Source organism: Mirounga angustirostris, unplaced genomic scaffold (assembly GCF_029215605.1).
Source record: "Mirounga angustirostris isolate CCGP_5_RB_7025 unplaced genomic scaffold, mMirAng1.0.hap1 SCAF_11, whole genome shotgun sequence".
NCBI lineage: Eukaryota > Metazoa > Chordata > Mammalia > Carnivora > Phocidae > Mirounga > Mirounga angustirostris.
Genome location: NW_026991719.1, coordinates 5,491,208 through 5,508,077, shown reverse-complemented (window position 1 = coordinate 5,508,077; position 16,870 = coordinate 5,491,208). Strand labels below are relative to the sequence as shown.

The 16,870-nt window shown below is 39.7% G+C and overlaps 1 protein-coding gene across 1 annotated transcript in view; it reads right to left on the bottom strand.

Moving 5' to 3' along the window:
• Nucleotides 1–16,870, bottom strand: part of LOC123851370 (uncharacterized) — a 423,494-nt gene that overhangs the window by 17,485 nt on the left and 389,139 nt on the right. Inside the window, exon 8 of the mRNA XM_064573700.1 lies at nt 11,357–11,483. The gene's annotated coding sequence lies outside the window, so the exon portion shown is untranslated. The remainder of the gene's footprint in view (nt 1–11,356; nt 11,484–16,870) is intronic.

The following is a 16,870-nucleotide window of genomic DNA, read 5'->3' as shown; positions in this document are numbered from 1 at the left end:
TGAAATACAGGGAGAGTCTGCTCAAGATTCAGGACATTACCAAAGGCTTTATTCTTACCCTCAGAATAAAGAGAGTCATAGAAATATATCCCAAATGTTGAGTATGAAGGACAGAGGAATTCTACTAGCTAATTTGTCCAAATTAGAACATAAGTATCTGACTTTATAAATGAATGGTTAGGAAGGCTGGTGTCGTCTTGGAAAACAGTTACACAGGGGCATATCGTCGTCACTGTATGTTCAGCTGCAGGCACGATCACTTTTTTGTGTGTGTGTGTGCAAATCAAAAGAAATGATCTATTCAGGATATAGCTAATATGTCCTTCTCCAAATGGACATATTTAACAGATGAAAACTGAGTTGAGTAGCAATTATATAGGGATGTTGTAAAACACTTTTCGTTGAGTCTGTCAGTACTCCAGTGATCTTAGAAGAGGCGGGTTACCTTATGTGATCAGATGCTTTGATTTTCTCATTTATGAAATGACTGCATCACTAGAAGATTTCGGTGGATTTCTGCATATAAATTTTTTTTAGCATACTGCCTGTGTAGATTACTTGGGGTTGGTCTATGTGTCCATTGATGCCTTGATGGAAAAATTCAGCTTCACCCATGTGATTTCTGTTAGCATAAATGAAGTGCAAGGGAAATTGAATCTGTTTGGACTCCACAGATGGTTTAAGCAGGTGCACTGTTTTGGGGATAGGGTCTCTTGCTGAGGACTGCATGGGGCTCAGAGGTTATGCGTCAAGAGCAAGGTCTTGGATGCCTGGCAAACCTCAGCAGCTTTTGATGGGTATGGGGGGAAAAAAAGACCACATTCTCTGTGAATTTATGGACTGCAAAGATAACTGGATATGCATCTGTTTTCTCTTATTGAAAACACATGAAAGCTATTGCTAGCAAGGAAAATTCAGCTCTCTAGCTCCTGAGAGTGAGCCACTGCAGGAACCCCAAGGGGAGCTGGGACATGTCAGACATGTACAAAGTCATCAGGAGACTGCAGCGACGCTACCATTGGGACCAACACTAGACGGACACTTCAGTGTGTCCTGAGCTCTTGAGCATGAACTGCCAAGGGAACAAGCAAGTTCAAATTTGAGTGGGAGCTGTACTTCATACACATGACACGAGCAAGAAGGATTCCAAATGTTTCAGCTTACCCATGCATCCAGAAAGTTCTCTCTTAACTAAAAATGAAAGAAGAACTCAAATTTTCCCAACTGGAAGTTATATGTTGAACAGCACAGTTCATGCTGATACGAGGACTTAGTTGGGATTTAAAATCAGTCCTGGTGTTTCCAATATTCCAGCTGTACCCACACATTGAAACCTGCACTGCCCAATATGGCCAGCACCTACTTACTGCAGTCTACTGTTGATGAAGAATAAAAATGGTTCAAGTCATCCCACTCATTGATGGAGCACTGCAAAACTGTGAAGCAGTTTTCTAAGAACAGTTTTGAGAACTTTCTACAAGTTGGGCACTTTGCCTGGCACTTGAAATTCAAAGGTGCATAGAATATTATTCCTTCTCTCTAAAGTCGTGATTCACTAGATTAGACTGTTACTAAGTTTTTTCTTATGCCATCACTTTATTTATTATTTTTAGAATGTTTCTAAGTTCTAGTTCATTATTGTTCACACCCATGTCTTAACTCTGATTTTCTCCTTAGTTGGTCATCCCACATAAGAGATACTGGTACCAAATTATCCTTCAACGTCTCCATTTTCCCACAAAGGACTGAACTGGGACGCTGGAGATTTTAGTTCTGTGTCAGAACTGGAACCTATCTGGGGCCTCTGTAAATCCATTTTGCTTCTCTGGGCATTAGCTTCCTCATCTAAAATAAGAGGCTTGATTATATTACAAAGCTGTCATCATCAAGACACTATGGTACTGGCACAAAAACAGACACATAGATCTATGGAACAGAACAGAGAGCTCAGAAATGGACCCTCAACTCTATGGGCAACTCATCTTCAACAAAGCAGGAAAGAACATCCAATGGAAAAAAGACAGTCTCTTCAACAAATGGTGTTGGGAAAATTGGACAGCCACATGCAGAAGAATGAAACTGGACCATTTCCTTACACCACACACAAAAATAGACTCCAAATGATTGAGAGACCTAAATGTGAGACAGGAGTCCATCAAAATCCTAAAGGAGAACACAGGCAGCAACCTCTTCGACCTCAGCCGCAGCAACTTCTTGCTAGACATGTCTCCAAAGGCAAGGGAAACAAGCAAAAATGAACTCTTGGGACTTCATCAAGATAAAAAGTGTCTGCACAGGAAAGGAAACAGTCAACAAAACAAGGAGGCAACCCACAGAATGGGAGAAGATATTTGCAAATGACATATCAGATAAAGGGCTAGTATCCAAGATCTATAATGAACTTACCAAACTCAACACCCAAAAAACAAATAATCAAGTCAAAAAATGGGCAGAAGACATGAACAGACACTTCTCCAAAGAAGACATACAAATGGCCAACAGACACATGAAAAAATGCTCCACATCACTCAAGCATCAGGGAAATGCAAATCAAAACCCCAATGAGATACCACCTCACACCCGTCACAATGGCTAAAATTAACAAGACAGGGAACAAGAAATGTTGGTGAGGATGTGGAGAAAGGGGAACCCTCTTATATTGCTGGTGGGAAAGCAAGCTGGTGCAGCCACTCTAAGGCAGTATATTATGCAATTATTAAAATGTTTGGCATGGATATGATAACCTAAAATGAAAAATGCAATAAAAGATTTTGATAAATTTGGAACAAATATAAAGCAATAAAATTAGGAAATATGGAAGGCCATTTACAACAACTGTCAACAGCTAGCTATTTTTTCAGAATTGCTTATAAGTTAATATGTATTAATTTTATCACATAGCAACATTAAATTCATTTCATTGAAAAACAGGCCCTACTAAACCATGTCTGTCTTCCCAACATTCATTTAGATTTTTTGTGTGGCTAGGAGTTTGTTCTGAAGTTTGCCCTCAATACTCATTCATAATACACATTGGTGTCCAGGCCAACCTCTAGCTTTCTACTCAATTTATTTCTATCACTTACTTTTTAAAGGAGATAAATGAACTGTGCTCCACAAGCCGGCATGACAACCCAAAAGCCACCCAGAGGATGAAGTTAGAAATCATGTCACAAGGTTTTCTCCAGTTACTTGAAAACCAACCACAAGCCAGATGGAGTACGTTCATCTCACCCAGTGGACTGATCAATCCTATGAACTTAACAAAGGGAGTGGTTGTGCGACGGGGTGAATTCAGGCAACGTTTGTAAATTACCCTCTTTGGTGTCGGTAATGGAACTGTGTTGCTGAGTTTGTTGCTACCACAGGAGGGACAGACTCTCAAACTGTGATCTGTCCGCACAGCCGCATCAGACGAGGGCTGCATAAAGCCCGCATACTCAGACAAGAGGCAGGGAAATGGGGTGTCGACTCGCAATTGCCGCAAAGGAAGGGGAGTAAAAACAGGGAAACTCTGTATCACTGATGACTAACACCTGCCTAGGCTCAATCTATTTTAAGACAGATTTGCGAGTACTTTGGCTCTAGTTTTCAAAATCGTGTTTCTTCAAAATATTTTGAGGGGCAACGATCTCAAGTTTTATGTAATTAAACTGAAGTTTGCTTGAGTTATTGCGGGTGAATATAATGAAGATTAATACTTAAAATCATAGAGTGTGACATTTGTGTTATAGCTTAAAAACTGAAAAATTACTGCGACATTATGTTGTTTGGTTTTCTCAGGGATACGGTGACATTGGACTATATTATATTCTTACAGGGCACAGAGGGCAAGCTGGACAGTTACATAGAAGGTTTGTACAGTTTTGTGTTCTTCATAAAAAACACTTAAGACACCATATGGCATATATGTTCTTATGAACTCATAAGTTCAATTACTCAGAATTGTAGAGCGTAGAGAAAAATTGGCCTTTGTACCTTTATCCCCCCCATTCATCTGTGTGCCCTACAATAAACAGTATGCATAGCCTCATACACATAATTTTGGGCATGTTTATACACACAGATTAAAATCCATGATTGCATTAGATATACGTATTTTCTCTACTACCTGCTTTTAAACCACTTTCTGTAAGCAATGAAGACATCACCTTGTTACCAGTTCTAAGTATCTCTTCATGCTAACACAGATTTCTTTAACCACTGTTATTATGTCGCTGTTTTAGGAAGTTTATCATTATACTTTTACAAAACAGTGTTAAAAGAATTTCTGTATGTTTACGTCGTGTGACTGTGGTAAAACTTCTGAAAAACAGCAATAGAATCGTTCAATCCCAGGTATGCACATTTATAATGAATATTCTCCTTACCTGCCCTCCGTGAATGCCGTGTCAGTTTGCCCTCAATACTCATGATGTCATTTGAGTATGGGGCATTCTCCCACTAATGGAGCATAAGATACCAGTTTCCTCACCACTTCCAGTGTTGTAAATTACCTTTGTATGCCGATATTCTTCGAGCTGGATTATATGATGTCTCCTATGTTAACGTATTTTTTTAAAGATTTTATTTATTTGAGAGATAGAGAGGAAAGACGCACGCACAAGCTGTGGGAGTGGCAGAGGGAGAAGCAAACTCCCCGCTGAGCAGGGAGCCCGATGTGGGACTCGATCCCAGGACCCCGGGATCATGACCTGAGCTCAAGGCAGACGCTTAACCATCTGAGCCACCCAGGCGACCCTATGTTAATGTATTTTTAATTCTACTCATTTTGTTGTTGTTTTACCATTTCTTCAGTAAGTATTTAAAAAAAAAGACTTTATTTTTAAGTAATCTCTGCACCCAACGTGGGGCTTGAACCCACAACCTTGAGATCAAGAGTCACACACTCCACTGACTGAGCCAGCCAGGGTCCCCTTCAGTAAATATTCTGTATGCAATTTGTAATTCTGAAAATTGTCTCTTGTATCCCTTGCTTCCTTTTCTAGTGGGTTTATCTTTTTCCTACAGGTCTGTAAAATCTTCTACATAAAGGTATGTGCCAGAATGAAATTCCAGATTTGATAGTGATAATTATCATCTGCCTTGCATATCCCTTATGGTCATGTTATCGTAAGGGATGGGGAAAGGATGCATTTCTATATACTTATAATCTACCTGAAATATGATAACTTGAATTTATAGAATGGTCAGAGAAAATTCCAAAGACTCCTATCAAAATATGGTTTGCAAAGTCACAGAGACATACAGTTTTAGTGAGAAGTAAGCTTTGCCTACCGTCTTATCTAGCCAACAGATAATCAATTCATAATGCTAAACAAATTCAGTAATACCAATTTGTTAACCAATGAAAAAGAAGTAGCCAAACTATTTCTAGAAAGACAAAATTACTAGTTACTCACCTTTTTCCACTTTTAAAGCAATACTGCTGGTATTTAAGAAAAACAGATATAGTTGAGGATAAATTTTTGAAAATACATCTGACCTTGGGGCACCTGGGCAGCTCAGGCAGTTGAGTGTCTGACTCTTGATTTCAGCTCAGGTCATGATCTCATGGATTGTGAGATCCAGCCCCACGACAGGCTCCGTGCTCAGTGGGGAGTCTGCCTGAGATTCTCTCCCTTTCCCTCTTCCTCTCCTCCCCCCCAACTTGTGTGCAAGCACACTCTCGCTCTCTAAAATAAATACGTCTTTAAAAAATATAAATCTGACCAAAAGATATGTAAGCAATGAAATTAATACTTGAGTCTCAAATGCATGCTTTCATCAGTAATCCCTAACCTGTGCATGACGTAGTTTGCCAAATGCTGTAACACGTCCTCAGCCTGCATGACACCCACAACAATCTGGCTGCCTGCCTCCAAGATTAACCAACAAGAAATAGGCTCTTTGTCAAGGCATTTTTTTAATGTCATCAGAAATTGTGGTTCCTCCTTTAGTTTTATCTGCTTTAGGGAAGCAACTTGCAATATATTTTTCATGGAAGAGAAAGAAAATATCTTTTTGCTGTGATTACAAAAGCCACTGCTTATAACTGTGCCCATTATTTTCCCTGCATAGCATTTTAGGTTCACATTTCCAGACATCTCTCTGAACACAATATAGAGGCAGAGAAGTCTGAGATTTACAAGAGCATCCAACATAGTTCCAAGGTCTGGTTTGATTGATCCAGACTGAATTGAGTTAAACAGGGGAGAAAAATCTGAAAGCCTTTCCAACTTTCCAACTTATTTTAACCGAACACCAGAAAACTCCAAGCAAATTCAGAGCTGTGATTTAATGACCACATTAGCTCCATGCTTTGCTATATCCACCAGCATGAGGGAAAATAATGAAACAAGTCAGCCTGGAGTTATGGGCATTGACTTTCAGTCATGGCTTGTTCTCCACGTACTACAGAATTTCCCTGAATAAACACATTTGAGTGGAATCAGTCATTCCTTGAAACATAGTCTCAACCATTACAAATCACAAAACCTACATCCTTGCGCTACTGTGTTTCAGCCATTGTCAAATGTAGCATTATAACTTGTGTATAAGGATTTGCTCCTTCTCAGGGTGCCTAGAACACCTGCTGTGATAGAAATGACCAGGGCCAAGTGAATCATTTGATTTTTGTTACCCAGGCCATTTCATTTACCAAGGTGGTGCCCTTTTCCATCTGACCTAGAAAGGAGCTATTTCTGCCTTGCTGCAAACGTGTGAAAATGGACAGTGAGAATTCTTGATTGAGAGGAATGGGAACTCCATCAGTCTAGCTCACAAAAGGGGGAAGGTGGTATTAAGAAATTTCATGGGAATCCAGAAAAAACTGAACAATCAGTAATCAGAAAGCTTAGGTACCGAATGAAACATATACCCACTCATCTGTCCCCACCATCCACACCTCAGCTTTTGGAAAGACCTGCTGTATTTTTTAAAGATTGGGAACATTCTCAAAGTCAACCTGCTCCTGGTCGCAGGCAGACCCTACTCAGTCTCACCATGGTCCAACCTTCAAGTCAGATGCCAAATTGCCAAGATGTGTTTTTCAACATGATAGAAAGATCACAACAATTCTTAAACACTTCCCCCAGACCATGTTGTTTTATACACACACACACACACACACACACACACACCCATCACGGGGCTCAAACTCACCACCCCAAGATCAAGAATCGCATGCTCCATGCACTGAGCCCACTAGGCATCCTTCTGTTGTCATGTTTTTATGGCAAGAATGTTAATATAAAATAGCATTTCTTTGGCAGAAAATAGATTCAATCTCCTTATCTTATAAGAAAAGTAATGAAGGCAGAGAGTGTAAATCATTCTTCTTCTTGACTGGAAAGGGAAAAAGACTGGTTTTCAGGGGATACTATATTTTATTCTCTAGGCACCTGAGCACAGTGATCTCAACATATTGGGAGAAACACAGTTGCAAGATGTTAGCAAATTGAGGTTGATCCTCTCACCATGAGGGAGCCATCTCATATTTCAACTAAAGAGCGTGTGTTTTTTATTCTGCTGGACTCAAGCTAAAAATTCTTTTCTAAGTATTAGTTGCTTATTTTGCTCACACAAATCTTGCCTCCCCAATGACTGTAGAATAAATGATTTTCTTATTCAGATACTTTCACTTGAACTGTGCATATAATTACTTCTTTTTCTTGTTCTCAAAGTAATAGATATGTATGTAAAGACAAGTTTTAAAAATTCTAAATACCCACTCATAAACCCCATAATTCTTCCTCCCAGATATAGACACAGAATATGTTGTAAATATATATCTGCAACAATGAATCTCATCACACATTCTCCCAACGATATGTTATTCGTATCTTTCCATAGCATCTTTCAAATGACAGCATTACCTCAAAGTTCAGGGTGCTATTCTATTGGATGAATGTAAAATAAGCTATTGCATAATATTCTATTGTGAACAATTAAGTCTTCACTTTTTTTCTCTATAAAAATAAACACCTGGATTTGTGTGTCTTACATATTTTACCCATTCTTACCTTCTAGATAGCTGTATCTTTGGGCACTTCTGCAAATATTTTTATAACTAGTTCATTTGAAACAAATCACACTATCAAGAATTGTATACACATTACATACATTGCATATATATAATAGAAATTTGACTATATTCATAAATTTAACCTACCAAGATTGTATAAAGGTTTCCATCTTCCAGCTTTTTTTTCTTTTTTTTCTTTTTTAGAAAATTCATGTCACTACTTTGTTAATTTTTTGCCAAAATAATAGGAGAAAAGTAAAATCTTGCAAAATTGTTTTATGGAAGGAAGGATAGTAGTGAGTTTGGTTTTTTAAATGTTTTTTAGTTAATTTCCTTCTCTTTTTCTGAAAATTGCCTGTTCACAAATTTGCTCAATTCTGTTTTGCTGTGAAGGGTATTTTAAGGGGTAAATAACAGATATCAACTTTTTGCTTTTTGACATAGGACCATTTGTTTCCAGATAATTGTCTAGTTTGCATTTTTACATCATTCATTTTGCATACAGAATAAATAAAATATCCAGGTTTTTCTTCACACTTTCATTTCTAATTGCCATGCCTGGAAATGCCTTCCTCAGCAGAACACTACAAAGGAGTCACCCATATTTTCTTTTTGTACTGTTGCAGTTTTGTTTACTCCATGTAATTAAAAAAAATCTATCTACAATTTGCTTTGTTGTGTGGAGTGAGATAGGAAACCAATTTTCATGAGAATAATCCATCTTTTCATGACAGATTTGGAGTGCTAGCTTTACGAGATCCTCCTATTTATCTGTTACTATATTCTTGTTTTTGTGATCTGTCTCTTCTAGCATATGTTTATTATTGCATCAATTTTATGGTCCTATATGTTCCAATGCCCCATAATTTCTATTTTCAGGGTGTTTCTGGCTGTTCTTTCACTCCAGATGAATTTTAAAAGTCAATAAAAAGAATTTGGCTGGGGTTCTTTGAATTTTTGCAAATTAATTTAGGGAAAACCAACATTTCTACAATACTGAGCTATTTCAGTGACAATTCATGCCTCGTTTCTGAGGCACTACAATTTTCTTTAGCCTTTTGGCTTTCTTTATGTTCTTCTTTCATAACACTTGGTTGAGTTTACTCCTGGGAGCATAATTATTTTGTTTGCTACTGTGAATGTAATATTTCATACCTGCTATTTTTTGAGTGTCATTTGGGGATAGAAACATTTTCATATAAATATCTTCCACAAATGAATTCTTGAGTTTTTTTTTTTCCCTAATTCCTTGTCAAACTCTTTGAAAAGTTTTTTAGTTACTAGCCCTTTCACGGGATTGTGTAAACATTTTGGTGATAACAGAATACTTCTCTATTTCCATCATGCTTAGAAAGACTACTGTTGTCTCACTGTCTAGCATGAGGGTGTAATTTGCCTTGTGTCACCTCCCAGATTCAGAAAGTACTAAGCTCTTCTGACTTAACTAAGGAATTCTGTTGCATGCTAACCTTTTTCAGACGTCTATCTGCGTGCAGATATCTATGTGCAGCAGCAAGAGAACCTTACTGGTTTGACTTTGTCATTATGACCAATGTCATCATGTTTACTAATGTTAACCTGGATAGAGTCTCAGATTTCCGGAATGGAACACTGTCATGATACGCTCTTTTAAAAAAAGTAGACTCATGCATGCATGCATTCAGTCAACCTATATTTGTCTGCTCCATACCAATACATGCAGTATAATGCAATGTAATGCAATTCCAGAGTGTGCAACGACTAAACAAAGTAATGCAATGGGAGTGGGGTGATGTGTGACCACTGCAAACATAGTACCTAAGGCCCCATCTCTCTGAGGAGCTGATGATTTCAGTGAATGAATGATGAGAAGGATCCTATTTTGAGCTAGCACAAGCACTCTGAGTTGTGAATGGGTTTGGCCTTTTCAGTGAGCAAAAGGAACACGGGTTTGGTGTTAGGTTATTGACCAGTGCTGGATTTATTATCAAACCAGTGAATCTTTGCAAGGCACTGCACCTAAATTCAGATTTTGTTACTTTATGTTCTTATTACAAATGGTTCTTTAAGCCTCAGATATAAAAAACCTGTATCTGCCTCTGCTGATGGAGAGTAGTGATAAAGATGAGGTCTGATTACCTGTCAGCCAGATGACACTGAGGAGTCATGACTTTCCTTCAAGGATAATGGAAGTTTGATAAAGAAGGGAGTGGCTTGACTATATATTATTATTATTAATATATAAATATTAAACATATATTTTAAATTAAATATACAGAGATTTTTACTATATATACGCACATAGATTTGATAGACTTCATTTTTTAGAGCAGTTTTAGGTTCACAGAAAAATTGAGGGAGGCAGGTTAAGAGATTCCTCTACAACCCCATGCTCCACTGTCAATGTCCCCACCAGAGTGGGACATTTGTTACAACTGATGAACATGCACTGACACATCATAACCACCCAGAGTCCACTGTTTGCATAAGTGTTCCCTCTTAGTGTTGCACCTTCTATGGGTTTAGACGAATGTATAATGGTGTGTATTCATCATTCTAGTATCACACAGAGTCATTTCACTGCCCAAATAGTGCTCTGTGCTCCACCTATTCATCCCTCCCTCCTCCTGATTTATATTTTAAAAATATCATTCTGGCTGTTGGTCAGATAATTTATTATATGAAGGGGACACTGGAAGAAGGAAACATGTTTCTGTGAGCCGATACTTTGTTTTGCTCCTTGCATTACTATTTAAAAGATACAATTAATATGATTTCTGTCAGATTTGGCACTTAAAATACTTCTAAAAGAGGGAATTTTAAGCACTTTCTCCAAAATGAGACTATGTTTGTGTAAGATCTTTGGCATCACAGGATTCAAGAGAATATTTCCAATCTCCTTTCTATTATTTACCTTCGGTGGACCTAAAGTAACTAGACAGTGGTTACTGTTCATGTCACCTCTCAGCAGGCAGACGTTCCAAGCTAGAGGTAGGCCACATTCCCCAGAGAAAGCAGTCTTCCACTGATGGGTTTGAATGTGATGGAGAGTTATGTTGGGGCCTGACTATACCCTTCCTTTCCCAGGTGTGGGCTATTTTATGTGTTTCCATGATATCTGTGTGTATTTCCAGTAGTATAATACCATACATGGACACATATATGCATACATGAATGCACATACACATACATCCCTAGACACACACACATACACAAACACACAGAGTCAATTCTTATTATCTGTGGCAGTGATGTTGTCTAAATCACCATGCATACTGAATTTGCAAATCATGAACCATTGCTCCTAAGGGAAATGCAGGGCAGGGTGCCTGCAAGCCTCTGGTCATTTTCATCAACTGATCAATACATTACCTTGTTTTATGTGTCTTTCCACTTAAAGATTCCTTATTTAGGGGCACCTGGCTGGCTCAGTAGGTGGAGCCTCTGGCTCTTGATCCCAGGATCATGAGTTTGAGCCCCATGTTGGGTGTAGAGATTACTTAAAGAAAAGAAAAAAAGAAACGAAACAGTTAAAAAATGACAGATTCCTTATTTAATATCTATTGTTGATTCATCCACACTGAATGCACATCCATCAACACTGGATGGTAATCAACACTGGACAGGTAATCAGCAGTTCATGGCTGAACTAAACTTATCTCACACCTATTTTCTCAGAGGGCACACACGGCCGCCTTACACTCAGGAACACTGGACAGCACGTCAGCACTATGTTCAGGGGTCACTGTAAGCTCTGCAATCACCAACCAAAAACACAAACCCGAGAACATTAGACCTCATAAAGGACACCTGTTTACAGTACAAGAGTTGAAAGAGGAAGGCAAAGCACAGACTTGTTCCAACTCAGCTGGGAATGTGGGTGTCTATCGATGAGAAATTTTTACCACTTGGCATGTCCATGTATGACTATGAAAGTATTGGTTTGGGGGTTACAAATAAACGTTAGCAAGTAAGCAGACGTGCACACATGGACTCCATAACGAGGACACACTGTGTGTATCTTCTGCAATATCCTGTGAGATTTCTGAGGGCAGGATGCAGACAATACCCGTCCTTCCTTGTTCCAATAAAAAGACCATCATGCCTTACCGTGGCTACTCCACAGACTAACCTGTTCTCACACATTCGTAAATTACAGAGTTCTTTCTTTAAAAAACTTTGAAACCTGAATTGACAAAAGCGATAAAAGTGGGTTATCTCTGCTTGATTTCTGTCCTTCTCCTTGCCCTTTGGGATGGTACCATGAATTGTACGAGAACTTATTGCACGAGCAAGCAGCAACACTATAGAAATGATGTTTTTCAGATTCGATTCTAGAATCTTGGCTCGGTGTGTTCTTCTTTACCCAAAACTGACTAACTCCCCAGGTGCTCTTGCAGTAAAGGACAATGATATTTCCTCTCCCGGATAAAGAGTGATAAAACACCACATACAATTCCCAGCTATGTGCCATTCTGGAGCTGTTTGTAGTGTGAAAATGTCTAACACAGAACAGCTGGTACCAAAATGAAGACTTCACCACCAACTGTAAATTGTACAGTCGGTATTTCAAATGCTCCTTTTCCCATCAAGAATTATTGGGTAGAATGGCCTCCTGGAAGTAATTAATCTCTGCTCAATGTGCAGCCCTGTTAGGGAGACGTGAGCCCCCAAGATCGGTGGAGACACGTGATTTAAAGGGGGCTGCACAAAAATCGGCCACAAACATAACCATCTTGGTAGGAGGTCTTCTGGAGCATTTTCAACACATTTTTGTGTTATAACTCACCCTGCGTGAAGTTATAGAAGGACTGTGCTTACATAACCTGAGGTTTGATGATACAAAATGAAGCAAAATTAGACCTTAATCTGTGTCAACACCGAGTCAGTGAAGTTCTCAACATACTCTATCCCGGGTCTGGCAGGCGATCAGGGCGATGCAGCCAACAGAGCACACGTGTCTACCAGCTCTGCTTCTTGCTGCCTATGAAGACTGTGCTGGAAACTGTTCCCAGACATCCCAGGGCTCCAGAAACTGATGGTGGCCACATGTTCCTTTCCAGAGCCAACGTTCTGGAAGATGTGCCGACAAAGACAACGTGACTCCAAGAGAGCTGGTCACTGAATGTGCTCATTCTCCCATCCCCTATAAGCCCACGTGAGGAAGCGTCTGGGGCTTCCTGGCCTGAAAACTTGAGGGCTCCAGGGTATTAATGAGATGTTCCTAAGGGAACTGTTCAGAATGAAGGAACCGATGGGGGGAGGCCGGGAGAGCTGGATGGTCCAGTGACCCGAAAGAGGCAGGGCTGTGCTCCATCCCATTACTGACGGGTTCAGAGCAGAATGCCCATTGGGAGCAGGGAGGCTGGTGGGCATCTGCGTCCTGGGAGAGGAGCCAGCTGGATGGATTACTGCAGATCCATAGGGTACCTACAGCAAGACCCATTCCAAATCCCAAGTGTGGGCAGCGCTGGGCTTCCACAATGCCAGCAGCCATAACCAGGACTGGCTCTGGCCTCAGGCAGGGCTGAATTCTCCCCTGTGCCGGAGTTGGACAGGACGGGAAGCTGCTCAGGACAGAGGACACAGAAGTCAACTGTGCCTCTGGTTTGGTCTCTCATGGGACTTGCCTTTCTTTCTGTTTCAGGGGAAATAAACTGGCTTCCTGCAAGAGTACTCTAGATAGACAGTTGCTCTAGGACTCAAAAGAAATGCTATTTGAACCAGAACAATTCTGGCACTCACACAGTCACCTAAGGCTACTGTGTTTTTGACATTATTACAGCATATTTGGACAGAGACACAATCTTGCTAAGAATAAATACCAATGAGATGCTTGCCTTTCTGGTTTTGCCCATTCTGTATGCATGATCATTTTACTGTTAGTTGGCAGTAAGATTCTAGCAGAGCGAAAAATCCTTACGTTACACTAAAAATGTCAGTCCAAAACCAAGAAAATTAGGACCTTGCTTAGTCTTCATTCTCTAGTCTTAAGCAATTCCTTGTGGCTGAAAAGCATGTAAGAGATTAACATATCAGTTCTTTGTTTTTTGCTTTCAAATTCCACTAAGCTTAACATTTATGTGGCTATATGGATCAAAACCAGAATTTTAAATTTTGTTTTTAGGAATTTTGGTTTTTATCATTCAAATTTGTTTTTATTTCTTTTTTTTTTTTTTTAAAGATTTTATTTATTTATTAGAGAGAGAGAGAATGAGAGACAGAGAGCATGAGAGGGAGGAGGGTCAGAGGGAGAAGCAGACTCCCCGCCGAGCAGGGAGCCTGATGCGGGACTCGATCCCAGGACTCCAGGATCATGACCTGAGCCGAAGGCAGTCGCTTAACCAACTGAGCCACCCAGGCGCCCTGTTTTTATTTCTGAGGTAGACCTAAAACTCCTTTCCCCGAAGTATCCTAGCCATCTAACATTTGAACCAGTGCCTAAATCTTCAGTGGTTCACTTTGTTTTCTCAAATGCTCTATCTTGTGAATGATAGGGTTAACTGAAAAGATTTTTTTTCCCTATTTTGTTTTGCTTTCTGTAAATCTCAAAGGTTAGATTCCTGCTAATTTTGCCACAAAAGCATGTTGTGCTAATAAATCTCTAGGTATATCTGTCTTTGTTCTTGTCAGGGGAAAACAAAAACCAGCTATGACACATTTTTCAGCCTTTTTTCTAAAATGTGTTTCTAGAGGTCAGAGTCATATGGAATTGTGATGTTCTTGCATGGTACACATTTTCCGGTGCTATTTTAACAGCACAGATTTAAATAACATAAAACAAGAGCTATATTTTGGTTAATTGACTTTGAGTAAACAGTAATTTACTTCAATCAAATGATAAACGCACATGTATAAATTACATCCACACAGAAGAAAGCTGAATAAAAATCCCCGAAATGTAAGTCAAAGATACTGCAATTTAATAAACCACCTTAAAGTTTTTTAAGTCAATCAGCAGAGAAAATATGATATGGTGGGCACTGAGATCTTAGTCCCAGGGGTGACTAAGCACAGCACCACAGAGCTACATTTTCTTCAAGGGTGTTTGAGGAACTGCCTTAGGTGACTTTGTCTTGACATAGAAATCTTCACTTGACTCTATCTGATCTCCATTTAACGTTACTCCCATAGAACATGATTCATTGATTCCCAGAAGCATGCCCCACGAGTTACTCCATCTTGTCGGGTAATGGATACATAATTCACATTTTAAAAATCATTTTCTTAACCTCTGATTTACCAAGACGTTACATATTCCATGATGCAGAAAATAGGATGTTTGTTTGGATTTTTGGTGTTACTCACTCTCTTCTCCCCAGTGTTTCATCCTTGGCACACAGTAACTGCTTAACAAATACTCATGGTAAAACGGGTGAATGAATAGTGAATTAATGAATACTCACGGTTTAAAACAGCTGTTCCGTTTTCATGCTGAGGAAAAAACGTAAGTGACATTTTCCCAGGCAATCGATCACACAGTTTTTAAATCCCTTTCTATATGGCTATCTTTGGGCTGTTACTTTAAGGAGCCAATAATCCTCAACATTTTGCTTCTCACAAATGGATGTTCATACAACTTTTTTTTGATGAACGTCTTCCTGTGTTACTTATCATTTGAAACACCAAAAGAGAGGGACCAAATCGCTTTTGTCGCAGATCACCGATTTTGTCCTGGCCTTGAAACTCTCCTGGTCTGTACCTGGGGAGATGATTCATGTAATATAGATTGAGTCTCACTCCCCCCAACTGTGTTTATCTTGACTCTCCATGCTGTCTGTCTCACAGTGTGTCTACGCCTGTCAGAGCGGTAACGGGATAACATATAGGAACAGTTTTTCAAAACCCCATATATAACTGCTATTGCCACCGGCCCCCTCCCCATTCATGTGTTGAAAGTGTAAGCCCTAGTGTCAGAGATGCGGTCCCCTGGGGGTGATTACATCAAATTGAATTGATGACGGGGGTCGCACCCTCGTCAGTGGGATTAGCGCCCTTCTCAAGGAGACCCCAGAGAGCTCCCTCATACCCTCCTCCATGTGAGGACACAGCAGGAAGGCACCTATCCTTGACCCAGGGAGCCGGCCTTCACCAGATACTGAATGTGCCCATGCCCGTTACCTGGGACGTTTGGTCTCCAGCACTGTGGGAAAGAAAAGAAATGTCTGTTGTTTATAAGCCCCCAGTCTGTGGTGTTCTGCGGTCGCTGCCCGAACAGACTAAGGCAGTAACACACTATCATCATTCAGAATGGCCAGTGCAGAGTAAGACCAATAACCTCCTGAAATGCACAATACTGTGGGGCTGAGGGAGAAAATGAAAACAGACAGAAGATGACTCATTCCTACCTCGCTCATTAATCAAGCTATTGTATCTAAAAAAGTTTTTCTCGCTGACAGCATTCTGTAATTTTAAGGTGAGATGACCATACAAAAAACCCCCACAAAACAAAAACAAATCACCAGGCAATTCTTTACAACTACCTTCCTGAGCAATAATTTAAAATGTCAAGTGGTAATTTAGCCCCAGTGTCTAAAAGAACTGGAATTATCAGCTCTCTGTGGTCAACGGCCATTTCAGCCATTCTAGTGCCTGAGTTGATTCAATCATTTACTTTTTTGGATATTCATGTTTAAAGGTCAGAATTTTCACGATTACTGTTAGAAAGCTTCTTTCTCTGGGTTTATACAAAGTCCCGACTCTGGTTTGCAACTGTGAGAACCTGGTTTCTATTAATCTTCCTTCTTTTTATTCCTCATTAACTCATACTCAAAGAGAGGATATGACAGGCTCACCCACACTCTATTAAACGTTTCCTTGTGTTCAGTGCGAGGGATGTGGCCAAAAAGCTGAGAATTAAGCCTGCAGTAAGAAATCCACAATTAC